The following is a 27,863-nucleotide window of genomic DNA, read 5'->3' as shown; positions in this document are numbered from 1 at the left end:
TAGTATGTATTACTTGTTAGTTAAATATTGGATCTGTCCGGACGATTCACAAGATGACTAAAAATAATAAACTAAAAATCCCTGCAATTACAGTATTTAACAAGAGTTTGAAATACAGTTAGCACTGGAAAGGTGATGTGCCCAGAAGATGCAGTGATTTAATACTTCTCTTCAAAAAGTGTCGTATTGAGTATCAGCTGCAGTCTGGTTTCTTCAATGGAATTATTATAAACCATAATTACTTTCTTTGTCAGATGAATTTATTTAGTTAGCTCTAGACTGTGTTCAGTTGGAATGTAGTTGTTCAGCTGTATTTGGACAATAGGCAATATTTAGACAGCACCTGTAAATAATAAAAAAAAATGTTAATTTGACTATTATTAGATACCTCATGTATTATACACGGTAACAACAGAGTTCATTTTCCAGATTGGTCTTTTTTCCCTTTTTCTTTTTCTTTCCTTTTTTTTTTTTTTTTCCAATTTTTTATGTCTCCCTTTAATGCTAAATCCACTTAATAATAGTTTTTGTTTTGTTTTGTTTTTTTTCTTTCTTATTATTCTTACAGCCCCTCAAGCATATCAGGATAGGATTCTGTCTGATGTGCATTTGTTTGTATTTAAGACATTAACCTGTCAAGAAGTGAATATGGTGGAAGATCGTATTTCAAAAATATGAATGTATTCCAGCTTTGTGAATCAAAGACCTTCTGACAGAGCTTTTACTTGTCAAAATAAAATATGTATTTTAACATTTCTATCTGCATACCCTGATGTATATCCTCTTCCAACCTGTATTTAAAATGTCAATTGCCTAACACAAATTGAGAACATACATATAAAAAAGACTTTATCTACGTGTTTGGAATTGTTATTTGGTTTTTTACTTTTTAAACGCATACATTGAAGAAGAGAACTTAACAGTTACTTTAGTGTTGATATTAAAAATCACAAATATTTCTTAAACAGTGAAAAATTCACCAGTTCTTTTATTTTAACTGCAGCAAACTTTACTACTCTGTTGGAAAGTTAATGTTTTATCAGCATTGCACGTCTCTACTGTTTAGGGTTCTGTTTGATTATATTGTACAAAAGATAAATATAATTTGGTGATCACAGGTCACAGATAGCCACACAAGTGTGTCACAATGCATTATATTCTAAAGACTTTATGAAACAGTATTATGTCTGCAAATTTTCTCAGTTCCCTTAGATTGTTTTATCTGACTGCTACTGTCTTGAGTTAACGTATCTCAGGCTCTCATGCATCTGTTGTCTTCAACTCCAGACCTTTGAGGAGATTGATTTGTTCTGAAGAAATATTCTGATGTCTCTTTCTTCAGAAGCCCACAGACACATACACAGCATGCATGAGGCATAGGAGAAAACTTGAAGCATTTTGAATTAAATACCAATAGCATATTAGTATTCATTTCAGCCAACCTGCGAATCTCACTTATTTGGTGGAAAGAACAGTGTAGACGAATTTAGTAGCAACAGCACTGGGGAGGACCCTTTCAGATAAAGAAAAAAGTGCTTAAAATCCTAAAACACATTGAAGTGCTTGAATAGAGAAGAAACAGGTCATTAACTCTTGCATAAAACTTATCTTTTTACCAACCCAGGAATGTATTTCTTGTTTGTCAAAATGCCAGCAGTCAGGTCAGATCCCTGCTACACAACAAAACACAAAGGGCTTCACTCAGAAAGCTGGCAGCAGAGAAGAATTACAGTATCCCCCTGCAGAGGGGCGCTGGGGCTGAGGGGGTGCCCTCAGCCAGGCCACCACCTTCTCACCCATCCATGGAGGCAGCAAGCCTGCCGCAGGGTGCCGCCGGGGAAGTCACGCGGCCTATGCTCCAAAGAAAATTTGTTGTCAGGATCACGTGTTCTGTTTATTTGCCAAAGAATATACTTGATCAAAGATCTCTGGGCTTATCTGTCTCAATATTTTTGTCATGGATTATGTGATGTCTGTATTTTCTAGGTCAGTTACATATTACGCTTGTATATGAACACGTCAAAGGAATGCTTTCACTAATATATGTTTAATGTGAATGCATCTGAACTGTTATTCAAAGAATGAATATTTCTTAGTCCTTAATACGTTCTGCTCAACTCAGTTTGAAAATTAACATCTCTTATTTTGAAATTATCCATAATCCTGAATACTATCTGCAAATATGATAGGTTTAAAAAATATAGCATTTACAGTTGAGCCTTATACTCCAATGCATGTTTTTCACTAATTAACCCATTTTAGTTTCTTTGTATCCCAAGATGCTCTGTATCCATCATTTATATGCTCTATTTAACTCTTTTTCAGGCAGGAGACAATATGAATATATACAAGCAAGCTCCTGCATATGTTACCCTAGTGAATTGCTCATTGTTTGATGAATGTGGTAGCTGGAAAGCGATTAGTGTAACTGAATAGATAATTCCTGTTCTCTTGTTTTTTTAAAAAAAGAAATGCACATTTTCTAGGACACCCTGTTCCTAAAAGTGACAGACTGACTCTATACGAAACAGAAAATACATACCAAAATTACAATTTCTTAGATAAAAAGAGGTTTTCAAAATTGTTATAAGGCTAACATCTATGATACACTGTGAAAGATTGTAACAGCCCTAAATAACAGACCCTGCAAAATCATTGATGTTCCTTCTGTGTTGTCTCCACAGAGCTTTTGAATGCATGTATGCATTTGGAAACCTGTTTTTACCAAAAATATTTGAACCTGAAATGCCTGATTCATATCCCAACAAACTGATTTGGTAAGTAGATATTATTTCTTTTGCATAATTCAGTAAGATTAAATTGAATGTTTTTTATTCTAATTCTCTAAATGCTTCAAACAAAATCGAGTGTTCTTATAGGAATTTTCCCTCTTCCACCTGGAGAACAGGATGCTCCTGACATTCAGAACTGTAATAATTTTAGCAATGCTAACTAGCATCTCTGGCAACCAATGTTTGCCATAATTCTTCATAAAGCCAGTAACGTTTTTCATGCTCAAGAGGTATGAATGCCCTGTTCTCAAGAAACTGGTGTCCATGTCCTTGATATAGATTTGATAATCCCAGCCTACCAAAGTAACACACAGTTGTGCCTTGGATGAAACACATTATTGAGTATAAAGTCATCTCCCAATCTTCGTTTCTTTTTATTGAGATGGTTATCTGTGGCAGTTTATGCTGGCATGGGATTCTTGTGACTAAATGGACAGACTTTGAATACTTTCAGTACTTAAATTTAACGCCTAATCATCAGATGAGTCAGAAAAGGGTCAAGGGAAGAGTTCATGGTGCTAATGGAAACCATGAAGTTGTCTGTTATAAAGATTTGAAAAACATATTCAAAAAATCTGAAGTCGTGCAGGAGTAAACTCTCTTCAGAAATGCAACATAAATATCTGTGCCATCCACTTTAAGTATAGAACATATGCTGGTTTTTATTTTGTTCAGTAACACAAGATGTTGCATAGTGCTTAAGGTACCGTGCTGACCTTTAGCATGACAGACATTTCCTGAAGTCTTTGGTGTTACACATTGGTGCAGCAAATTGCATAGTTCAGAGTATTACGCTCAAGTGCAGAACTCTTTGGAAGTTTTAAAAATATATTGTTCTATGTGACTGCATAGTTTTACTTGAAAGTTTCTATATGCTCCACAAATTCGGAAATGGTACGTATGCAGGATAAGTGATTTCAGGATTTAAAAGTTTTAAGTGGAGAAGAATTAAATGGAGTATTCAAGTGTGGTTTGTGATTTTCTTTTTGAACTACAGACTGGTTTAGGCTGTGCACAAAACTATGCTCACTCTTTTTTTCTTATACTGTATGGGGTAAAAACATTATTGTTATATAGTTTATTGCACTGAAAATGAGAGTTTTAATTAGATTTCTGTTTCCATCAAAGGCTATCTGAAAGCTGCTGTTAGAAACATCTAGGTATTTATTTTACTAAAATGACATTGCAAGAAAATAAGTCAATTAAAATGTGATTAAATGTCTATAAGCAGGTGTGTGAGACTCATAAAACACCTTTATTCCAAAATATTTATTGAAAATTGATATTTAGAAGGCTTAACCCTGTGGCTAGAACAGAAATTAAAGTAATTCCCAAAGCAAGCACAGATTTAAAACTTCTAAAGATAAATTTAAGAAGAGAGAGCAAGGAAAGTTTCTGTTTGGAACAAGTAATTATCTTTTAGGATTCCACCACAAATTGTATGAATGCACTGGTACCCGATTTAACTTGGAGCACCAGACTGTCATTTATTACTAAACTCCTTCTGTTTCTGTACATGAATTAAATATTCTGAGACAATATCACGCAGTGACAGTTTTTAACATATTGCGTTTTGCAACTTCACATCCATTTTCTAAATTTAGTAATCATCAATGAAACTGTGTGTGTCTGATTTCTCTATTTTAAAGGAAATTCTCTCTGTAACACTGTCAATAATAGATGATTAGTCCACAGCCTGAAGTTTGTGGTACAAATTCTGAAAGGTAGTTCATTGGGGGAATTCAGCTTCAAACTAGAAATAGGTCATTTGTTAAGTCACAGGAGTAACAGATATTCTTTCCTCTACTGGCCTTTCTCTCTTTTTCCTCCATGAACTTCATATTACCAAAATGCATTTTTTTCCAGCACCTGAGGTTTGCTAGTATGTTGAAATGCATTCATCTTGCTGAGACTTGTTACATACTCAAGTTTTATTGTAATTGACAGTTCACAGAAGCACTGTCCCTTGAGTTTTGCGTTTTATTTTCTGTTGAAATGTTTACTGCCTTGTGCTGATAATCTCTGTCAGTGAGAACAGAACAAAAAAAGGAAGGGTGGTGTCCTCATTTCAGAAACACTGCAAGGAGACCAAAGATCAGAAGGACACACTCTGGGGTAGGAATTATTCAGAACTGGCTTGTGGGCAAATGCAAAACCAGCCTGCCTTCATGGACAGCACTGGCCATTAAATGTAGGAAAGTCATGGCATCCATTTGCCTGGGAGAACTCAAAGGCATTTACAAAGGGAGCCATGATTTGTAGTTGAGATTCGTCATAGAGATCAATAGTATGTGTGAATTTTGACTGTTCAAAGCTCAACACAGCATTTCAGGCTGCATGACCCCAAATAAGGATTTAACAGCTTAGCATTTATTAGTATTCAAATTTAAAACTTTGGGCTTTGTGTGAAGCTAATTGTATACTGCTCCGTTTTATACGTGTTGCATGATCTTTGTGACATTTTAAGTGATACAAAAGGGGAAACATATCCTCCTTATATACATGGAGAGGTGAAATCATTTTCCCTGGGGGAGCATCCTCAGAGTCTGATTTATGAGAGCTGGAGTAATCTAGGTATAGTGAATGCAGTGGTAGTGAGAGGGAACTGAAAGGGCCTGGCTCTTCCCGGTTGCATACAGTGAGGTTTCCTTCCCTGGTCCCTCCCTCACTGCATGATGAAAGATTTGAGCCTTACATAAAACTGGGCCTTATGCAAGGATTTTTACTCGTCAGTGTTCACTGGAAGTCACTGGAGAAGCCTGTAGGTATTTCTGTACCTTTTAGATTTTTTATTTAAAATATTTAGGACCTAATAACTGAATTCAAGAGAAGCAGCAACTGATTAAAGCATCCTTATTTCATAGGGAGCATTCAACATCTTTAGAAACTGATGCTTTCCTGGATGGATTTGGCATTGTCAGCTTGCTTTCACTGTTATTTTTTGACTGTTACATCTACATTTTTCCTCTAGTTGTCATTGGTGTCAAAAGAGAAGTAAGACAACTGATTCAAAGGTCAGAGACATCATTTCAGATTTGATGAGTCAGTGACAATAGAGCTCAGAGAAGTAGCCCTTGGCAAGTTTCAAAGTAGTGACAGTTTTGATGGAGAAATGGTTACAGGCAGTTGTGAAGGAGGCTTCTTTCTACATATAAAGATGAATAATGAGCAAAACTTCTATTGATTCATATAAAAGATGTAATCTGGGACAAGATTAGTCCTTAGTTTTCATACCCTGAAAAGTGCTGAAGGATAGGCTATTATGGCTGATGCTGTTAACGGATCACACTCACCAGCAGGCGGTAGGAAGCAGGTCTAGACCTAGGACTGAATCCCAGCCCTCACAAAAGACTAGAGCCTTTCTGCTGGCCTGTCCAAACAGAGCCAAAAGAAGCAGTCCTGCACAAAGGGACTGGCAAGGAGGAACCAGAGAATGACACTGAAATGTAAACCTATGTTAATAAGGACATGAAATCTAAATGCTGAGACTGCTATTAATTGTCTTCCTTCTCAAAGTGGAAGTACATCTTAAAATAAAAGTAATGAGCAGCATTAAGTCACACTACAATGTTTCCTATGGTGTAGATCCTCAGCAGGCAAAATGATGTGCGCTGCTCCACACCCTGACCTCTCCATTCATCATTTAAACACTGGAAAATCTAGATGAGAAATTGCCATAAAAATGCATGTCTTACAGGGGAAAACACTGACTGTGTTACCCACTTTGATTTTCAGTAGAATTTCACCAAAAATATCCACATCAAATTTTCCTGTTGATTCAAATGTAGAGTCTACAACAGAGAGGAAATCTTTAATAATATTAATAAAAACTTCCCTGCTTTATGCTTTGATTCTTGCCTAGAGTAAGAAACTGGTCATGGAATAAGTAGGTCACTGAAATAATTACTGTACTGAAAATAATATAGCCTGACAGTTATGGGGCTGAGCTACTGTATGTCCATTGGGCTGCAGCAAGTTTGGGTCTCTGAATTAACATAAAGATGGAAATCTTTAGTATTTAACTTTAGTTGTGTACTTGCCTAATCTGTAAAAGGTGATTCCTTGTCAGCTAGAAGAGATACATTTTATTTTTTAAAGCCTGCCAACTATAGTAAAAAAAAAATATATATATATATATAAATGTTCTTACAAGTATTACTTTTTTGTTTTAGCAGGCTCTGCATTTTTTCTGATATTGTTTGCTCGTGTTGTCCAGTTAGCACTTAATTGCTCTAATTTTTGCACAAACTTTTAATAACATTTCAATTCTTTTAGTAACATTTCAATTCACTTACCTAGCAGATGTCTATGTCAAGTAGAAAAGAGAAAGGGGGGGGGAAGGACCAAAGGGCAACTGAAGGTCAGATTGGAAAGTCTTTATGTTGCATTAATTCCCAACTGTTGCTTTATATAATATATATGATGTACCGCTGGGAGAAAGATTTGACTGTGAAATATATTTTCCTGCGTTTCTTTATCTCACGATAAATGTTCTACATAAAAGAACAACAAACAAACAGAAAGGAATGTTTTAAACCCACTAGTAAATATACTCCTTTCTAACTCATTTACATGGAACACAGTAAAGGTAAGAAGCAGGCTATGTCTTCCAGTAAAGACATATAAATCAACAGAAGAAAAACTGTCTACAAAATACAGGGCTGAGCTCCAAATCATAGGTTTTACTAAGGACGATATTAGAAAAATGAAACATGATTGTAGTTTTAGAGACAATACTATTGCTTCTTATGTGTCACAATTCTATTTTTAGACATCCAAAATCTCCAGTGTGTTAAAGAGACATTCCTCATGAATTATACATTTGTTCTTTTTCATTTGGCTACAGAGCCTTTGTCATATGAGTCCTCGAGATACTGAAGATGTATGTATGGTATGTCAAGGTTTTTTTGTTGGCGGTATGCACAGTTGTCTGTTCATGTTTTTGACTTGTTTTGTATATTTTTATGTTGACTAGATCATACACTTTCTTTGTGACAGTGATTTTTTTTTTATTCTAGTATTTTCAGATAGGTCCTAGTGCATTGCTTCTGCCTAGACTTTTTTAAATTATTCGTTTAGGAATGCGGGTATCAAATTTTAAAAAATAACCCACTCTAATCTATAAGGAATGGTAGGGCAAACATGTCCTTCAGTTAGCCTCCCAGCTTCCCTTATACCTTACTGAGAGATACGAGGCCCTGCTCAGTTCTGCTCAGTTTGGTGTCAGTGTTGGATTAAGCATTCTGTGCATCTCTTCACTAGACCATTCTGTAAAAAAAATTCATGGCATAAAGATGTATACTGTAACCCTCAGCTGTCCATCATCAAGCCAGTACTTTCCTCTTACAGTTGCAACCCCCCACCAAACTGTCGTGCATGCTAATGGCACATTTGGTATATTACGAAAAAAAAAAAAAAAGAGAGAGAGAGAACCTCCAAAGCTGCATGTATAATCTAGCTCTCATTATGGTGTTATTTAATTGGTGACATAATTCAGCTTGAAAGAAGCGGTGGTTAGGTTAGTCCTAGGATGTAGGCTTGATTTTGTGCTTTACCTAATTGATTTGTGCAATTCGTTGTCTCACACTAGCTTTGTAACCGATTTTCTCTGTCTTCTCCATCTGTAAAATGAGCACGAATGCCCTATTTCACTAAAATGTTGTGAAGGTAAATAGTCTTTGTGTAGCATTCAGGCACCCTCCTCATGAAAGTCAGATAAGCATCAGAGATCAACAAATTGCAAAAAAACAGGACTTTCTCTGCCATTGAGAGGACCAATGAACATAAAAATATTTCTTATTCTCACAAGAACGTTTGCCTTAGCCTTGAAGGAAAAGCACTATCTTACTCAAAAAAAAGTGCTTGCTCTGACTACTTCTTCCTTTTCTACTTAGCTATTTCCATCATCTCAGATGACAAAGATGCCTTTTTGCAGACCGTCACAATCACTCGTCATCTGTAATGCTGGGTATTTTGCTTGTGCCTTTCTCTGCCCTGGAAAAGCCACAGATTAAATATTTTTTCTGCTTTCCAGCAGCTCAACTCATGCTTAGTAGTTCCACCCTAGCAAGTCAAAAGAGGTGAAACTCTTTTTTCAAAAGTATTTATTCAAAATGCACACCTATTGAAATTAATTCCTACCTTGATTAGAAATGCAATTTCTAGTGTTGTGTATTTAATATGTGAACTTTTTTTTACTATGTTTTTTTATGGTAGGACATAATTTTAAATCATGGGAGTTTGCTATCAGTATGAGTAATATTGAACAAAACGAGTTAATATAAGTTAAGTCTCATAGCTGATGGCAGAATTTTCCCTATGTTACAGTACTTTTAGTTTTCTTCTGTCAAAATACCTTTTTCTGATTCATGGCAATTCTGAACACTCAGGAGCTGTAAATTACTATTATTTTGACATATTTCTCATTGCTCCCTTCTTTTTAATTCTGTGGTTATTTTAAGTATCTAGTCTTTTTTTTTCTTTTTTTTTTTCTGAACCATGCTTTTTATTTGTACTTGTACTTCTCATATTGCTAAAACCTGGAGAAGAAGAGCTCCGGATCTTGCCTGAGCGTTGGAAGGCAAGCTGGCTGCTGGGAGGGTGGCCATAAGGTAGGCAGTGGGACTAGGATGGAACTCATGCATGGGAGTGGCACAGGCGCAGGACATGTTGCCTTTCTTGTCCTGGGCTTGCTGCACCGCAACCTGAGTTCGAATTGCATAAATAAATGTAGTATTGCATAGTACAGCTGTAACCTGCACAGGAAGACCAGTGCTGGGTCTCCCATGGAGCCTATGGGACGTGGGAGAAGGATCCTCCCCAGCCTCGGGGATCCCTAAGGACTGCTAAAATTATATTACTGCAACTATTAATAGAACATGTATTCATGTTTTATACACTGGGAGAATGAGTGTAAAAGCACAAAGAGATCAGTTGAAGTTCTTACGTTATTTTTACAATCCTGAAAAATTAAAAATTATATATACGTTTAGGAACCTGTGACCTTGATCTATCTATATTTTCTTTGTATTAAACCAAGGATAATTTTAAAATGTGTTCAGTTACTCATAGCAATTTTACTTTTAAAATGATACCAGTTCTGTAATTAAAAAGGTGATAACAGGGCAAAGTGTAATTATATTTTAGAACATATTCCTGGCAAATACTGGTAGGACATAACGGGTCTAAATATAGGAACTAATATAGGAAGTTTCCATGCTCTATTTAGATGACATTACTGAGTTGCAAAGATCTTATAAAAATAAATCCCACTTTTGCCACTTTCAAATTGTCAGTATAACTGGTTCATATTCATACCACATTATTCAAGTTTTGACTTCTTGCTCTGAGTTTTAAAATACGTTTTCTTTATTCTATTCTATAGATGTTAGTTGATTCTACAGTTGGACTAGATGACCTTAGAGGTCTTTTACAACCTGAATGACTCACATGTAGTAGAACTTCCCTTAAAAAGAAATTTTTATTGGTATTTTCCTGCCTGTGCCTTACAAGGAAGAGGATGAGTTGTGCCATACCTGCCTGTTCTGGCAAGTTGGGACCACTCTGGCCAGCACTGTGATGACAGCAATTCCACCTTATTGAGCCTCACATGGGTGAAGTTGAAGGAAATGCCAACCATGCCTCTATGCATTCAAGCCAGAATTGCTTGTGTTGTGCAAAGTGAGTTTGTCTTTGCAAAATGCTGAGACGGTGCAAAAGTTGTCAGTCTGTCATGGTAATTAGATAACCCAAGGCTGAAAAAAACAGCTCACAACTAGACCTTCCGTGTAACCCAGACAGTTTTAGACACTACCTCTTAACCTCTCTGAAAGTTTTCCTAACTAAAATTTGATAAATAAATAAATGTTGATATCATTTAAAAGCACAGCCATTAAGAAGTTGAGTCAGTTGGTTAGGAAGCATCTCTTATGTGATGTCCCAAGTGCATTGAAGAGGTATTTTCTTGAACAGAGTTTTCTGGAAAAGGAAATGTACAAGTCACCGGAGAAAATAAAACTTTCTTTGCTAAAAAAAAAAAAAATGAAAGAGAAATTAGGCAGATGATTCACAAAAGTGTCTGGATACAGGCTTCAAGAACATGATCAATATAAATCTGCATTAGTTGTTGACAAAGAGAAACGTGGCTCCATCTCATTTTACAGACTTATTATCTGTAATGCTAGCATGATTCCTAACTGAAATTCAATGTTCTTTCTTTGACCAAAAATTAGATTACTTGGAGTGATCAGGGCATTGCATTCTGGCCTGTACTGAGAACACAAAAATTAGCTAGTATTTAAACAAAGCTGAGTTGTAGAAACGCAATACTTTTTGCAGGCTGTCACCTGTCCTTGCAATTTCATTTGCTAAAAGGTTAGGTGGATGTTTGCTACAGCACTTGTTGCTATGTCCATCTGCTTGAAAATAATCAGCTACATTAAATTTCCAGCAGTCATTTTCATTCTCTTTCTTTGCTGGCTAGCTGGCAATGTGGAAATAAATTATTGAAATATGGGTAGTTTCTTTTGCTCCAAAATTATTTATCTATCTACTAAGACTTAGGGAAAATCACTGAAATGAAGGGCACAGGAATAAACTAAATTAAGAAAATCAGACACTACACATGAATTGCGTGAATTTGAACCTGCAGCTATTTAATATTAATATTACAGAAAAGTCTCAGGTTAGACCCCATTGTTTCTTGCAGTGAATGAAGATATGACAACACCTGAAATAAGGAATTTTCAGTGATTCTGTGCACAGGACTAAATTATATTCGCTTATTAACAAACATAAAAGACAACAGAGAAGAGCATTTAATTAAGACTTCTGAAAAAGTTGCAGGAGTGGAAGTTAGCATAGGGTATCTCAAATTTTAGGTTATGACCACCAGTACCATTGCTTGGACTTGTGAAATGGCATAAGAAGCTATGGTGATCTTGCCATGCAAATGAAGAGTGAGATGGGTACTGTAAACAGGGGAATGTAGTTCTGAAATATTTCGAGATGCTTTTTGTTTTTGAAATATATATATATATATATTTAAATCCCTGACTCCCAAAACCCATGAAGAAAGAGAGTACAGATGTACTGTCTTGTAACCAGTTGTCCTGGTTTCAGTTAGCACAGAGTTAATTTTCCTCCTAGTAGCTGGTAGGGTGCTATGTTTTGGATTAGGATGAGAAGAGCGCTGATAACATGCTGATGTTTTAATTGTTGCAGAGCAGTGCTTACACCAAGCCAAGCACTTTTTGGCTTCTCGCTCTGTCCTGCCAGCGAGCAGGCTGGGGGTGCAACAGGAGCTGGGAGGGGACAGACCCAGGACAGCTGACCCAAACTGGCCAAAGGGGTATTCCATACCATCTGGGGTCATGCTAAACAATATATAGGGGTGGCTGGCCGGGGTGGGGGGCCGGCTGCTCGGGGATAGGCTGGGCATCGGTCAGCGGGTGGTGAGCAATTGCATTGTGCATCACTTGTTTCGTACACATTATTAGTAGTAATACTATTATCATTGTTATTATTATTATTGTTGTTATTACTATTTTCCTGTCTTAATAAACCGTCTTTATCTCAACTCACAGGCTTCACTTTCCCGTTTCTCTCCCCCATCACAGAGAGGGAGGGGGGAGGGTGAGCGAACGGCTGTGTGGTGTTTAGCTGCCAGCCGAGTTAAACCACAACACCAGTTTTAAATAGCAATGTTATCAATAAGGGACTTTAAGGAGAAAAAACAACCCCCCAGACATTCATTCCATCTGTCTTCCATCACTTTCAATGAAGGCACGATGTTGGCTTTTCTTTGCCATATTCTTCCTTTAGTACCTCTCTGGTGTGAGAGCCTCAGAAGCCAGCCCACGCTTCCAGGGTGTGGGAAAAGGGAGGCCGCAGGAGTGGCCTCTGTGCGTGGCACAAGAGGACAGCCTCTGCTGGGCACAGCCGAGTGCAGGCGGAGGCTGAGGCACGTACCGGTGCTGCGGGAGCCCTGCGGTGCCCGGGGGTGCGCAGCGTGTGCAGGGCTGGGGAGACACCTCCCAGCCTGTGCTCTCTGTTGGACAAACTGCTGCTGCCTCTGCCAAACAAATCTGAAAGCAGAGGGGAGAGTGGGCCAAGAGAGAATTGAGTGCTTTTTTTGGAGGGAATGAGGCATCTAAGGAAGAGTTAAAAGTGGGCGTTAAACTAAGTCAAGTGTGAAGTAGCTGGGTCGTATGCAGAAGATGGCTTATTGCAACTTGCCAATTCAGGCTAATATTTAATTACCTTAAAAATATTGAAGGGGTTAAAAAACATAATGGCTAGAGCAATCAAGCCTATACAGTTGCATGAAAACCCAGTAGCAGCAACAAGAACCTGCTCCTAAATACTAAAGCTGTGGACCAGCCTAATCTGAAATGCTGCTTTGAAGCTATGGGTCTCTGCAGTTGCTTGCTGACTATCTGGGTGTTGGTGATTTTTTCTCATTCTGTGCAGCAATAACAGATAATAAACGAGTTGTTTTCTTAGCAATCTTGAATTTCAGTTACTGGGATGCTGGAGGCGGACGGTTCTGGTGGAAGTCTGTCAGCCCCAGCATTTGTTTCCCTGTTGGTTTGTCAGAGCTCTTCTTTTGACCTTCAAGGTGCAGAACAGGACTCATCTATTCACTCAAGCTTTTGCCTGAGGAGAGGAGACTGAGGGAAATCAAGCCTGCTTTTGGATCACAGTCTATTTGGCTTGACGTTGTCAGTAAGCGTTATATATCACTGTAAATGTTTACTTAGCCTGTTGGTTAAGCGCACTTTATAAGATGAAGGATATAGAAAAGAAGTGTGTATATGTGTAAAGAGGGAGGCAGTTAAATGGCACTAGGGCAGAACAAAGAAAGGAAAGAAATGAAATGTATTTTACTGTAATCCACCCCAGTGCATCTGCACTGAGGTAGACACTGACAATTATTTTCCATGGGTTTTCAGACTACAATGTGTCTACTAAAATGGAAGACTTTAAGCATTGAATGTGTTGTATTTTACATCTATGAAAATACGTGTTTAGATTTAAAAGAGAGCACTGAAAGTTGCATAGGAGAAGCGGTATTTGCAAAGGTTGATCTGCTCCTCCTTAGTATGCGGACTACATCAGGAGTAAAAGCTGAGTGTGAACTTGAGGAAATCCGAGGAGCCAAGGGGCACGGGGTCTGTGGTCATCCAGGCTGTTTAGCATGTGCCTCTGCTCATGGGCGACAGAGCTCCCAAAACCTGTGCACAGCAAGGCTGACTGCAGCTTCCCACATAGCACAAGTGATCCTGAGGAATGCCAAACCGCTATTGTGAGCCCCGGAAAGACCCAGTTAAGGAGCTTTTGGCAATTTACAAATGATTTAAAAAAAAAAAAAAAAGGAGGTCTGGCCATGAGCAGGTCCATTTTCTTGCATGGATGGGCATTCACATTTTAAAAGTTTAAAACAAATAGCTTTTAGAGATGTGGTAGGTTGTCATGTTTCTAATTCTCAAATTATCTTCAAATTTCAAGCTGTCTGGAACATTTTGCCTGAAAACTTTTTGCCAGCAAAAACTGGAGCTGAAATCAAAAACAGAAGTTTTGTCTGGTAAAAGTAGTAATTAATTTTCTTTAGATGGGAAATTTGTTTTAATTGTAACTTTAGTTCTGTTTCTGATGGAAAATGAAGCAGCAAACAGCTGAGTCAAAATGACCAAAAACATTTCCTGGGAAAAAAAAAAAAATTTAAACAAATGCTCCCATTTTTGAGCAGGGGAAGGAGTTGCATTCTCTGGCAAACTTTTTCTATAAATATTTTACAAATCTGAAAGGAAATATTGAGGAACTAAAGAAGACAAATATTGTTTCTCCACTTCTACAGAATACATTCAAAAAGTCTCTTCTTACTGCCTAATCTTTTTACTGGTGTATGCAGAGCAAGGGTGATACAGATCCACTGCTGCTCTTGACCCATAGCAGCAAGCCACTCTGATCTCAGTGTGGCAGGCATGAATTCTTAACTGTGTGTGAATGGCAATATCTTACACCGTCCTTGTGCCCTGTGTATATTTATATGCATGGTATATGTGCACTGTGTGCCTATATAACACAGGATTGTGTTGTCTTAGAAAAGCACTTTTGCAGTCACCATGGCACAAGACTTCCTCTGTCTCATCCCATCCGAGTCAAAGTGGTTACAGCTGTGTGACTGCAGCTAGCACAACACGATGCAAATGCTCCTTTCCATTTACTATCACTCAGAGCAAAAATAGAGCACGACTGGATCAGACTACTGGCTAGACCATCTGAGTGTAGATTTAGGGAATGAGAGAGATTTTGTGTTTGTGTTTTGTTTTTTTGTTTTGTTTTGTTTTTTAGTCATTCCTAAAGAATATCAAAATCAGCTCAAATATCAAATTTCTGAGAAATTATTTCTGTGAGTAAATCTGATCAATATGTACTTTACATCCATCCCCCTTCCAGCACACTTGGTGAAAAACCTCATCTCTGAACATGCCTTCAAATGTTCTGAAAGTGCAGATCTGAACAGGTAGGTTATTGCTAACATATAATGTTGTTTAAAAAATAATAATTTGCCATGAAATTCTGTAGGCAATGTGTTAGGAAAGGAATTAGGAAATACAGTGGGTAAGAAATAGATTAGCTTAGGCTGTTATAACCAACCTAAATTTTTTAAATGGCTCTCCAGTTTATCTCTCCTGCAGCTGTATCAGACCTTATAATGGGATTAGGCTCTTCCTTAAAAAGCAATTCTTATTTTTTTTCTGAGCCATAGGTTTCCAGCAGGGAGTAAAATCCTAGTTATTCCCCAGAGATGATGCACTTTTTTAATGGCAAAGGGGAGACACCTATGGAGACTGAGCCAGAGTGGGAACTCTTTTCAGCGTGACAGGGAGTGGTACACAGTGTGTGCTTTGCACAGCAGGCTCGTCCCCATGTTGCTCAGATCCACGTGCCAATACTGGAATGACTTTATGGCTCAGTAGCCGTCTGGATGAATGCTATAAAAATCCTCCCTCCTCACAAAAAGAGAAGGAATGCACTTTTAAGAAAAATATAATAAAATTTTATGCTTTGCCAACTCTGACCTTAGTAAGAACAGAAACTGTGCCCAGTGAACTGTAAGCATTAAGATGCCCCAAAATGATGGAAGTCCTGAAGTTTTCAGTGATGTCAGCTGTTAAGTGGCTGATGCACTCTTTCTGTAAATGTGCCTGGTAAAATGAGCATCCTGATTATAGAGCATCCTGACACACTTGGCGCTCAGAACTGGGGAATCAGATGTCTATTGATACTTATAATGAAAAAGCAGGGAGAGGAATAGGCTCTGTGAGTAAGTAACAGTTGCTGAAGCTGTTGAGAATATCTTCGTAGAGATGTGCTTTGTCTAGCAAATCGGAATATATCTGGGATTCAGTAAATTCAGTCTAGAAAGTCAGTAATTTCAGTTTAGTAAGTCAGCCGTTTCTTTAAGAAAAGTAATTCAATATGTATACAATTGGTAAGCACACTGTGGTTTGCATCTTGGAAGCATGGCAAGCGTGCAGCACTCACTGTATGCACAATGTGCTCCTTCAGAGAATGCAGCGCTCTTTCCTGCTCTTCCGAAGGGATCTGCCGGGGTCACATGCAGAGCACTGAGAACAGTACTGTCATTGCTCTTAGTGATTTATTTTGCTCCTGATTTAAGCAGGATTATGAATCGAGGTTAAATTGTACATCTCTTTAATCCCTGTTGTGGGTAGTTTGGGGACAGACATGCATGTGTCAGGAATTCTTAGTGGAGTCCCTGTTTACCATGGATGAGAGCGGGGGGGACTGCACCACACAACCTGCTCTGAAGACAAATTGAGAAGTGTTGCGTTGGCTTGATCCCTGCAATGACCTGGATAATTCTCCGTAGGTGTGGCAGTTTTTCTTGCCAGGCCAGCATGTCTTTGGGAGGCTGTCCTAAAGTGTGATTAGGAAAAGCCATGGAGTTGTGCCATTTTTCAGTGTTCCTGTCCCAAATTTAAGCAGGATTTGAAGCAAAAGCCTATTAATCAGAAGGATTGTAGTCCCTAGGTTACAATTCTTTATATAGTCATAAAGAATATATATAAATATGTATAAGTCTGTGTGTGTGTTTATATGTATCTATATGTGCACATGCAAAAGTATGTATTTGTCCCTGTTGTTAAGGTCACTGATTCCAGGATAATATCAGCTGAAGGTCCCAGCCTGGCTGCAAGGAGCAGGCATGGCCCTGACTGCAAAAGTGGGAGTGTGACTGGGGCAGATGATTTCATGGGGCGGGACAGCATCAGCTGGCACTGGACCGTAGCAAAAGAGGCTGCAACATCATCATCTGTTATACTTGTTCCTCTATACAGTGTTAAGTGTTAAAACCTGACATCGACTATGTGTTGAAAGTTCTTTTGTGTTTGTTGAACACAGCAGTATGCAGGGACTTATGCATTAAGCATGACAATCTGGTTTTCAACTAGACACTGTCCTGGATTTATAAGGCCAGTTTCTACCCATGCATACATGCAAAAAACACTGCTCTGGGGTAAGGTAGACCATTCTGATTTATGTTTTAAATGTTTTTTATGTTCTTTTCCTTTTTTTTTTCCTTTTTTTTCCCCCCCCTCTTGTCGTGTCATTGATTACTGTGTAAAATAGGTGTATTGAGTGAATGTGCTGCTGAATATGCCCTGGGTCATTTAGAGGAAGCAAGTATTTGCAAAGATGTGAATCTGTAATTTTCATAAGCAACATATGCATTGGAGGGCATTACTTTCAGTAGAAAAAGGACTGATAAAATAGGTTTCCACAGCTCCTAGGACTTAATTTTATGGTCTGTCTTTCTAACAAGCTAGAAAGTGTTTGACATGTGTTCGTGTATGATTTTAAATGAAAAAGTATACTCTGTGCTCTATTCCGGCCATATAAACAGAAACACCGACATGAGTATTGAGCTACAGTGAGCTGCTGAGCACAGAATTGAACTCCAGCCAACTCCACCCCCCAACACTGTTTTAAAAACAGCTCAGCACCAGTTTTACATTTCCGTATTAGACTTGTGTTGGGATTACACGGGCCTAAAAACAAATGGCAGAGAAAAATCACCTTGAGGCTAAGGCTTTCTGTTAACCAGTAACAAAGAAGGCAGCTCCTGGAAAGGAGAAAGACATCCACAGTAGTGCCCTGGTGGAAAAAGATAAAAAGGTGGGAATAGGAGAATTTGGGTGCTCAGGCTGAATGGGAAGAAAATAAAAGGGCTGTCAATGGCAGAACAGGGGAAAATACCAAAGAGAGAAAATGCGAATTTTCCAAGTGTTGTCTTTAAAGAGGCAGCGCTGCTGCAGAAGAGATACGCGGGCTATGAAGGAAATCTTTGCCCATAATGGAAGCAACCGTGCACTTTGGTTGATGTTCGCCCACTTGCTGCAGGACCGGCCCATCCTCCAGTTCCCTGAGCTGGGAAGCAGCTCCAGGGGGAGAGAGATTTTCTGTGTGACAGCTTCAATCAGTCAACTGTTCAGCAGACAAGAATCAGAGTCATGGTAGATTCTGCCATCAGGATCTTCCTACCTGTTAATTTATAATGTTTTCTGGGAATTTCTGGTAGCCTGGGCCACTGAGCATGCCAACCTTTGGGCTCTGTTTTTACAAAGAGAACCTGGGGTGGGTTAAAACAGGCCTCAAGTGAAATCGTGGCCCAAAACTTGATCAAGAATGGTTTTACTAGTTGTGAGCAAGACAGGAGGATAAGAGGAAGGATGGCAAGAATGTTTTAAGTCTTTTCCTTTTGTTCCCCCGCCCCCCCCCCCCCCCCCCCCCCCCAGCCCAAATCTGATTAATACAAGAGATACAACTGCTAGTCACAGAGAGGAGCTGTTCTTCTCATTTTTCATGCCAGAATGAGAAGACACTAGTAGAAATGCTGTGAGAGAGCTAATTCTCAAGAGATATTGGACACAAATTTTAGGCTCAAGTGCAAGATTTTCAAAGACAGTCATCTAAATTAAATTATTCTCATCAATGTCCCCACTTCAAAATGCATGAGCATGGGGTACTCCCACTGTGATCAGTTTTGAAAATTAAACCATCCAAATGACAGAGTTTGGGTGTAACATTAGAGCTTCCATATAAAGTCAAGAAAGAAAGCCTGCTCAAGAGATTCAGTTAAATGTCTAACTTCTGGAGGGTAATAATCCCATACAATTTTACAAGTCATCCAAAAATAGATTGTCATTATTTACGGGAATTCCAACACATTTCAGAAACTCTTGGGTATCATCAAAAGGGAATTAATATGTTATTTGCTGAGGGGCTCTGTAAGCAAAGCTGTTAAAGCCAGAGACTTTCAGAAGTACTTTTAGGGAACCAGGACTTACCAGAACTTCAAAAACCTGCTTGGATTAGGGCTTGTACAAAATCCAAGATGGTTATTTTCCTCCACTCATTTTTCTGTTTCTATTTATCATGGCATTCTTAGCATCAATAATTCCTCCTCTTACTGTTATTCAGAATAGTCCCCATCACATTTTAACATTTCATTTGATTTAAATACTATCAGGGTACTCTCTGCTAGACACAGGACTAAAACACAGTTTTATTCCTTCAAATATGGTTAAAGAGGACTTGTTGAGACTGATACTTATTACTCAGTTTAAGTCCACCCAATTTCATAAATAAATTCTCTGGCATTCTTTTTCATTTGGGTGTAGAAGCTCTTCACATGCAATAGTTAATTGAAATCACTTTCCCCACTGACCCCCAGGCAGCCTTGATGCAACACGTTCCTAATTTCTGATCGCGAGTCCAGAAGTCAAAAGCAACAAAAGATAATTATTTTATTTTCAGTCTTTGTTTTAATTTTCAATTTTGAAGTTAAGTGCTTCCAAAGTTGCCAGACAACGGTGCTTTGCCTTTTTAATTGCCTAATGTGAGAAATGTTTGCTAAGTGCCTTGGTATGTGAAGAAATGCTGCAATTTACTGATTAATAAAAGCCTTCTGTAATTTAGTGTTATGTACCATACTGACTTTCAGCCACCCAAGGAAAATGTCCTTTGACATGTCCTCTTTTACAGTCTTTGATTATTTGAACACAGTCATTTATCTGTGTTTCAGATCTATTTATGTACAAATAACTGCTTTAACAAAAAAAAAAAAAAAGAAAAAAGCCCTTGCATGTGGAATATGCACAGATCCCATGAATCTTCTGCATGACTTGAGCTTCATAATTGTACATTTAGTTCTAAAAATGGATGTCTTACACAAGGGAACGCTAGCCTGCAGCCATGGTTGAAAGTGCATATCTCTGTGAAATATTCAAATGTGAACCTGAGTTTCCAGAGTGAAAATGGAGATTTACATATTTGATAAGATCTGGAATTGCTGTATGTCATGCAGCAGACCTAGATGTCATATGGGTCATTGCAAAGCCATGGACAGTAGCAACAAATTAGATGTAGTTCAGTGGCAAGTATCACTGGAAGAGTAACGCAATGTTGACTGTCACTGGGAATTGTCCACTTCATTCCAGTTTTAGTTACAGATGAGAATTATTCAAAATGTTAAGCGCTTTTATTGAGACAACCCTTTGGAAGGTGGCGTCCTTATCAAATTTTCCTTGCTCAGAAAGGGAAGGTGGATGTCTCAAAATAAAAGATTTCTAGTGTTCTTAGCCTTTGGTCTGGATGGAAACAAATGAATAACTTCATCTGAATTCTGCAGTAATTTTGTACTCTAGTTGAAATGGGAAACTAAAGCAATGATAAATTATTCTTACCTATTGCTTTTGGTTCATGGATATGAACAGATTTCACAAAGACAAGAAAATGTTTTTATGTGGATGGGTTAACTGAAACCTAGCAAACTTAATGGCCTAGTTTTTCAAGGTTTTATAGAATCACAGAAACGCATAATGGCTTGGGTTAGAAGGGACTTTAAATATCATCTAATTCCAACACCCTGCCACAGGCAGGGAGACAGTAGTTTTAGACAGTTGTACCTGCCAGTGAAATAATTGTAATCCCCATTCCAACAGATTCTCTAAAAAGATAAGTAATTTATCTGCTGTGTGAGGGGTGACAAACAGAGGTGAGTAATACACAGCAGAGTTTTTGGAGGAAGTTTGCCTAGGCTATGCAAGAGGATTGTTTCAAGTCACAGTTCAGTGTTGATGGCCAGCAATGGCAGTGGTTGGAATCTGCAAGATACATACTGTATTTCCTTTCCTGCTTTTACATGAGGCTAGCACCATCCCCGTTAACCTCAGAGCTGGGTGCAGCCCTCTCCTGGGCTTAGCCCTGCAGTGGTGAGTTACTTCTGTGCAGGTGGCAGCAGCAGTTGTCCTGGCTCCTCCACTCCCCTGTGCTCCAAGATCATTTTGAAGTGATTCATATACCATTAGTGCTATGTGATGTGCATGTTGAAAATGTCTGTTCTAAGGGACCGTCATTCTAGGCTAATCAGATGCACATTAAACTAATTAGAACAAAATGTATGTGAGGAGGCAGAGAAAATAAGTATTGGTACAAAATCAAAGTATTAGGAACAAAACTGCTTAAGGCACCGTGATATATGAGAAGAGATTCTTTGTCATGAGCTTGGGTAATAACAACACGATTTGGAAACCATCATTTGTAAACGTAAGTTCAACTTTGTTAGTAATAAAATCCATATGATTAAAACTCATTCACTATTTAAAAATGGGGTCCAAGTTCCTCACAAGCTGGAAAATACTTTCCTGAGTCCGCATGGATTAGCTGTCAGAGTGCTCTTGCTGGTAGTATCTGTATGATTTGGGGATTTGTGGCAAACACCAACATAAATAACAGAGCTTGTAAGCGTAGTGGGAAATGTTTATCATTGGACCATCATGGACCTTCAGACTCTCAAGTCTCTGTACTGGAGAATGTTGGAAATTCTTTAAAAATATATAAATTATAAATATCAATTTCCTTACTTGATAAGTATTGCGTCTTCCATGGGAAATCCATAGTAATCTTCTTCTTAATGCTTATGTAGGTACTTATCTTGGAACTAAATATTGGTGGCTGTTCTGATTATGAAATGATTACTTGAGGTATATATGAGTATAATAAAATCCTAGCTAATTCTCATAAATCTGTAATTGATTATGAGCTAAGTCATAAGGGAAAAAAATAAATATTGATCATACTTTGGAAGTAGATGGCAATATTTTACTTTTCTATCCCTAAGCCTAAAACCTCAAAGTTAGGAAAGAAAACGTTACACTGGTTTAAAAAGAAGCATATGGAGTGGGAGGGAAGTATTTAAATGCAGAAAAGGGATACTTTGGCAAATGGAAAAGTAGAACTGGTAGAAAGTTTATAAGGGAAGCAAAAGAACTAGTATAAAGGTCTCTGGTCAGTACAGAATGGCAATATATTAAATTAAAGGAACGAAGCAATTATATTCCATTACTAGATGAAAAGGTAATGTCCTTATTCCAGGGGAGAGCAGACATGTTCAATAAATATTTCTGTTCTACAACTAGGAAAGAGGTAGATGATATATTCACATGATAGTTTGATGAAACCTTTTCCATTTCTGCAGTTATTCAGGGGCATTTTTTAATAGCATTGGCTGAATCAACAGGTATAGAATTTTCCTTTGGGAGTTTCAGAAAAAGTCTCTTGAGCTTTTTGGACAGTTAATTTTTATATTTAATAATTCTTGAAAAACTGTGAAAGTTTTCAACATAAGAAAAAATTTTATGTTATCCTCTTACTTAAAAGGGCTAAATCAAATAGTTTATAGGTCTTGTCAACATGACTTCAGACGTGGGAGAAATAATAGCATGGCCTGTATGGCATTACTTTAGTACAGGATGAAACAATGTTACTGTAAATAATATTTTTAACAGAGGCTCTGAGTTTTTATATGACCAGTTTATTTTATTTGCAAAAATGTATTGATAAAATTATAGTGTTAATCTGCTTTGTAAAGCCTTCAGCTTAGATGAGCACAGAAGTTTGAAAAATGAAGTTGAAGTGACATGTATTAAATGAATGTAAACAGGCAGGAGCCAAAATGGAAGTGTTACCAAGGAATCATTGCAATACTTGTTTCCGACTGAACATTTGAACCTTAGTGTCCCATTTCACATTTCATCCATGCCTTCTTCATACAAATCTATATTAGATGTGATAGTGTAGAAAATATCAATGCACGCTGAATCTGAAAGATTAGAGAGTTGTAGCTAAATCTGAGAGACTAGGAAGGACAAGTTTGTATCAGATGGACATAAATTAGGATGCTCATCAAGTAAGAATCTCTGTGTGCCCTCTGTAATCCAGGGAAGCTTTCCTGGACCATTAGAGGCTGCTCCAAAGTACATCAACCTGTACTAGTACATCAATGAAGAGGCCAGTGTGTGTCTCAGTCATCCTTGCCTCAAGCAGTCCCCATCAGTAGAAAAGCTGATTCGGGACTCTGTAAAGGTTTTGCAGATACCACTGCCATCAGGCAATGACTCTACTTTTCATTCTGAGTCCTTAAAAGAACTTTGTATGTCCTGCTGCAATACTTTTAAGAAAGAGCAGGATTATTATGTTGGCCAGAAGCACCTGTTTGGTTTTTTTTTTGTTGTTTGCCTGTTTTTTGTTTGTTTGTTTGTCTGTTTTTCAGATATCAAGGCAGAACAGTTTTTAACAAATTATAGAGTTAAATAGAGTTTAAGAGAGATTTTGTTCAAAATAAAGTCCTAACTTCCCAGGGAACAGTTCTTTGCAGCAAACATGGTGAAGATCATTATGCGCCTTATGGAGTGTACTTACATTTTCCTGCCTTGATTTGCAGAAAGTTGAAGCACTTCACAAGTGTCTAGGTCATTGTGATGAAATTATGTAACTACGAGTGAACTGTTTTCTTTCCCCCAGATGACTGGGTGCAGTTCAGAAGACCACAGACTCCGCATTAGCTATAAACCAAGTGCTCTTTGGGGAGAGAGGGGAAAAAAAAAAAAAAAAAAGTTGAATACAGTATGCTGTATTAAAAAAAAATAAAAAAATAAAACCAGCTTCATGCATAGTAAGCCTTGGCAAGTTCCACAGATATTTTTGTCCCTTCTGTTCCATCTAGGGATGTGCTATTTTAGATTAGGTTTAGTTTATGGCATTGTTAGAGCTTCTTTAGTTATTCAGACACAGGAGTGTTACAATCCTGTGTTTTGTATGCTGCAGCTTTTGTTAGGAGTTTCCTTACTTGTTGGCTATGGAGAGAGTGCAAATTCATTCAAGATGGAGAAATGTAGAGTAAAAGACATAATGTGTCCTGTCAAATGAAGACATCATGGTCTTTAATCTTAAATAAAACCCATTCAGACCAAAATTAGAGTTTTCCTCTTTTTGTCTGAGGACCATAGCACTCAACCAAGCCAATCTTGAGGCATCTACATTTGGTTTTGGTTTGGAGACAGAACTGTGGTTCTAAACTAAACAAACATATTTGGATATAGGTAATTAACATCATTTTTATCTTGGCAAGATGGAGTTTCTCAAATATAAACAGGCTGCTTTCTTAGAGCCAATTTGCCTTAAAATGCCCACCTCACCTAATAGTTTAGAAATTCCAAGGACAACAGAACTCATTTTCCGGCTGACTTCAATTTCTTGTGTAGCTGTTGAAGAGAACTCTCTGATCCTTTTTTGAAATATTTAATTTATACCTTCTATCCATCCATGCATAATGATAGCATTTTTGACAAGTCTTATATAAAACACACTTGTAATAAACCCTGCATCCACAGTTATGTTTGTGAACCCTGTGGACCCTCTGTGGAACAATTGTCTATGAAAACAGTATCTATAGATCACTTAACTATTTCTGTTCCGTCTTCGCAGGTTTATTCTGCAGTACATCTTAAAAAATTTGGGGGGTTGTACTTCTTTTTCCAACCTAGAATAAATTATGATTCTTCACTAAAGGAACATATATGAAACTAGTGAAGGGCTTTATGACTTTATTAATGTTTACTGTACACTATATGATGTTTCGTAAAAATAGTTCTGCTGAAAGCATTGAAAAGGACTCTTTCAAGAAGCCATAATGAAAAAACGAAGATGCAGATGGGCTTTAGAACAAAGGCATCTCCCCAGCCAGAGCTCCCCGTGCATCGCTGCACCCCACCTAGTGGTCCAGCTCTGCTTGGTATTGGCACCGGCAGCCACTGAGAGCATGTACGCAGACACCAGTGCTAATCAATAACCTGCAGTTCCACATAAGGAGTGCACATGCACTGTCCAGAATTATTTCAGTGTTCATTCTATAAAGAGTTGTGGTTTTTTTCCATATTGCTTCATCTGATTTTAACAGTGATGATTAATTTTGTCACTTGTTAGTACTAAAAGATACCATTTTGCCACTTGTTGTCAACATGAAGTAGAGGAGGTGACCTACCCTAGTGTATCTGCACTGACCAAGTGGCAGCTACAGGGAGGACACTTGGATGGATCTCAGTGTCACTGGCTTAGCAACCAGAATAGGTAAATACAGCTGACAGCATAGCTCGGACTGCCTTGTTTCTGACATGCTGGAAGTTGAGCCTGTGTGGGTTAGGATCCGATCTTGCAGTAACGCTCTGGAAACAGCGTTAGACTTTGCATGCAAGCTTGGAGAGTGTTACTGGGGTGTCAGCATAGCATGTGCTACATTTCTATAGCTGCCAATCATGTGCTTGCAAATACATGGTAAGAAAGGCATTGCCTTCTGGCATGTCCTAACACTAAGAGATGCATGCACTTTCTTACCCTGCTGAAGCAAGCCATAAACCATTCCTTGTGTTTAGCTGGACTAAGATTTCATCCCTATTGTGTTTTTAATTTTTAGATGTAAGTTATGTAAGTATTCTTTAGCCACATTGTCTTGCCCATAATATACCCCACTAGGGCTGGAGATGCATCAAGTCTGTTTTATTATGCACATTAGGTAAGTCTGCAGGCTGTGTGCCTCTGTCGGGTAGTCACAGGGAATGGTACAGCCCATTTAGATGTCCCCATTTGGAGGTATAAAATTATGTTGTTCTATTTTCTGAAATTTTAAGACTCCTCGGGAAGGATTTGATATAAAATAGAGGATTAGACAAAAATAATATGCTTAGTCTTAAAGCAGGAAAATGCAATTTATGCTGCTGTGCTAGTTAGCTCATCAAGTTGAAGATGCTGAATTTATGTGACATATGAGTTCTTGTTGCTGCAACACATTTAAAAGATTACATTGAAATAGAACAAGATAGTTATAAAAAAAAACAGGTTAAACAGGATTTTCAAATGTACATATGTTTGGGGCATGTGAGACTAGTTAACAAATAAAAAACATTTATTTAACTACATTTCATCCACAGACAACTAATGTTTTTCTAAAAAGTTTTAAACAACTTCCACATTTTACTGTGCCTGGCCAAATTTGTGTTGGCTAGTACTGCTTGTAAACCATTGCTTGCTGTAGGATTTTGCACTCCCAAATCTGGCTTGCTATAAGCCAGATTCATCAATTAAATACTGATATACCAGAAATCATACATTTGTATATAAATGCTAATGCCGAAAGATATTTTATATTCTGACTTGCTCTCTCCAATAATTGAGTTTAAGCAGTGGTATGGATGTCCCTTATACAAACAAAACAACAACTAGAAGCTGCTGCAGCCTATATAGTTCTACCTCAAGGAAATCCAGAAGTATGAGTTTATCTGAATTTTGTCCTTTTCTGTCAGGAGCTTATCATTAAATTCTGAACTGACATGCTTGATTATTCTGATGCCTGATCTCTCATTGCCCTTTAGTTATAGCTGCTGTATTAGAAGAAAGGAATTAAATGCTTAAATGCTGAGGCTTAGTGCTGAATTTGTCTGCTTTTTGGCTAGAGTGTGAGATTTTTTGCACGTACAATGTCATTCCTACTCTACTAAGGTTTGTAAATGTACAGTCAAGTTAACTGGACTATCTCTTGTGCTGTATTTTTCTGTTGGTTATGCCTTTTGTTTTCTATGCTTCAATATAGCTTGTGGTCAAAAGACTATGCCAAACTTAAATCTTACCTTAAAAAAAATACTGGAAATGGATTTGCTGTTTATGTGACAAGCATGTTGCTGAGAATGGGATGCTCTGTAGACACTATTTGGAGCATATGCACTTTCAGAAGTTGCATCCCCTACTATATGGCAAATCTCACATTAATCTGAACAGAAAGAGAGCATGCAGAAGGAATTCAGATAGGACGTTTTGTTTGATCGTGTTTATTTGGTCACAAAAGAGATCCACTGTGTAAGTCATTTCTAAATGCAATTTTTCAGTGATTGGGTTTGTTTGGAAAAGACATCAAGTTTAGGCCAATGTCTAGTCAAAAAAAGCCATGTTTTAATATAGCATGTTATCCTGCCAAACTCCAACATTGAAAGTGCTCTACTGACATCACTGGAAAAATCTTGGTAATCTACGTTTTTTGTAGTCTGAAGAACTGGCTCTGCCAGCGCAGACACGTGCCAGAAGCCCCAGCTGGACTCACCATGACGACACAGTAGAGCTCCGCACAGGTGTAGGAGGGTTGGAGTGAGGATATTCTGCCTTCCAGCAGCCCGGACCATAATGTTTTCAGAAATTAAACAGATCACTGACCACAGCAGTAAGGGCAGCAAGTTACTGTTAAGAGGACTCTAGTGTGTAAATGAGTGTCAGCACAAGAGCTGTCTGTCACAGGACAGTCCAGAACAACAAATTACTTAATAAACCTCCCAGGGAGCTCTCCATTCCCACAGAATATTCTACAATGCTTTTCTGTTACGTACTCATAGAATGCACGCAATCAGAAAAGCAAATGCGTGTTCTGATACTGAACATACCTTAGTGCTCTTGTTCGCTTCCCTGCTTGCAAAGCTCAAGGGTTTATGACAGATACCCTCGTTATCTCGGACAGCCCGGTTTTTGAAAGCTAGTTTAACTGCTATGGACGTGTTTTTAGGTACCTAAGGATGTAAAGGTTGCTTAGTGGGACTTTTAAAAGGATGTAGCACTTGTTGCCATTAATGCATGCGTAAGTTCTTTCAGGCATGAGCCAGG

General features: G+C 38.0%; 1 long non-coding RNA gene across 28 annotated transcripts in view; it reads left to right on the top strand.

The window, feature by feature from the left end:
* Nucleotides 1-27,863, top strand: part of LOC106041948 (uncharacterized) — a 275,268-nt gene that overhangs the window by 145,008 nt on the left and 102,397 nt on the right. For all 28 annotated transcript variants that reach the window (XR_010833312.1, XR_010833311.1, XR_010833314.1 and 25 more), the window contains one exon: nt 2,685-2,777. This is a non-coding gene — a long non-coding RNA (uncharacterized lncRNA). The remainder of the gene's footprint in view (nt 1-2,684; nt 2,778-27,863) is intronic.

This window comes from Anser cygnoides, chromosome 8, assembly GCF_040182565.1.
Source record: "Anser cygnoides isolate HZ-2024a breed goose chromosome 8, Taihu_goose_T2T_genome, whole genome shotgun sequence".
Classification (NCBI taxonomy): Eukaryota; Metazoa; Chordata; class Aves; order Anseriformes; family Anatidae; genus Anser; species Anser cygnoides.
This window is presented reverse-complemented; position numbering and strand designations above follow the sequence as displayed.